This window comes from Anneissia japonica, unplaced genomic scaffold, assembly GCF_011630105.1.
Source record: "Anneissia japonica isolate Jap-2015-1 unplaced genomic scaffold, ASM1163010v1 scaffold287753_len344599_cov186, whole genome shotgun sequence".
NCBI classification, from domain to species: Eukaryota; Metazoa; Echinodermata; class Crinoidea; order Comatulida; family Comatulidae; genus Anneissia; species Anneissia japonica.
The window spans coordinates 233739-234991 of record NW_022712461.1 but is presented as its reverse complement, the minus strand read 5'-3'; positions in this window follow the sequence as shown (position 1 = coordinate 234991).

The following is a 1253-nucleotide window of genomic DNA, read 5'->3' as shown; positions in this document are numbered from 1 at the left end:
AGGGGTCTTGGGTCAGAGTGGGTATTTATTTTCCCGGTTAGTAATTTACCATACCCACCCCACCCCACCCAACTCCACATATAGAAAACAATACGACATAGGGCTTATCTTATTTATAATATAGGCCACACACGTGTGTTCGAAACTAAATACTGTATAAGCATTTTCATCATGGTTTTATTTATTACAAACATATTCTTTCACCATCAATACATATTAAGGCCCTTCTTTTAGGTTAATTTGTCCATAAAATTGCAATAAAGAAACCTTAAAATAATCTATTTTTTGCGTTATTTTTCAAACCTAAGAGAAGATGTAGAATTACGTTACCAATCATTTCGCATCGTGCGAGACGGTCCCGCATTTCAAAGTGGTTTTGGTTGAATTTGCAGAAACGCTTGCGTGATCATAAATGTGTCACGCATTTAGCGCTGGTCTATGCGTGATAACAAATTACCATGAATTAAAAATTAGAAGAAATTGGTTTGATTGAAAAGCGCTTTATAAATTGAAATACTTAATTTACTGACGCGTTACTAACAATTAATCAGTATGCCTCATTTTTTTGTTTGTTTTAAGTAATAAAATGTTTTTGTACATAGTTCAGGAGCTCAAAATAAACATAATGTACATTAAAATATGTTTGTCTATTTACCTTACCCGGCATTGTCAACAAACACTCCATGAAATCGTTTTAAAACAGCTTAAAAATGCTCAGATCGTCGGCAGGGTCCCTCGCCCCTGGACCCTGTAGAGCCACAAATGTAAAAATCTACCACAAATGTAAAAATAACCACAATTGTCAAACATTTTACCCGCAAATGTCAAAATAACCGCAAATGTCATAACATGTCAACCACAAATGTAAAAATAACCACAATTGTAAAAAAAAATTGCCCACAAATGTAAAAATCTGTTTAATCACAAATGTAGTAACATTTCACCTACAAATGTAAAAATTTCCATTTTTACCTCAAATGTCATAACATGTCAACTGCAAATGTAAAAATTTTCGTAAGCACTAAATCCTTAAAATATTCAAATACCCTAATTAACTGCTAAGTAGAGCAGCTAAAGCATCAAGTAGAGCAACTAAGGCCCAAGCTGTGCATTTAATTACCAAAGCATGAAACTTGGCACAAAATATCTTTGATATGTGTAGATTAAAACAAAATTTGTTTGCCAAGAGGTTACTGACGCCTACTTATGGCCGCCAATTCGAGTTATTAAGTCCCTCTGAAATATACACATCT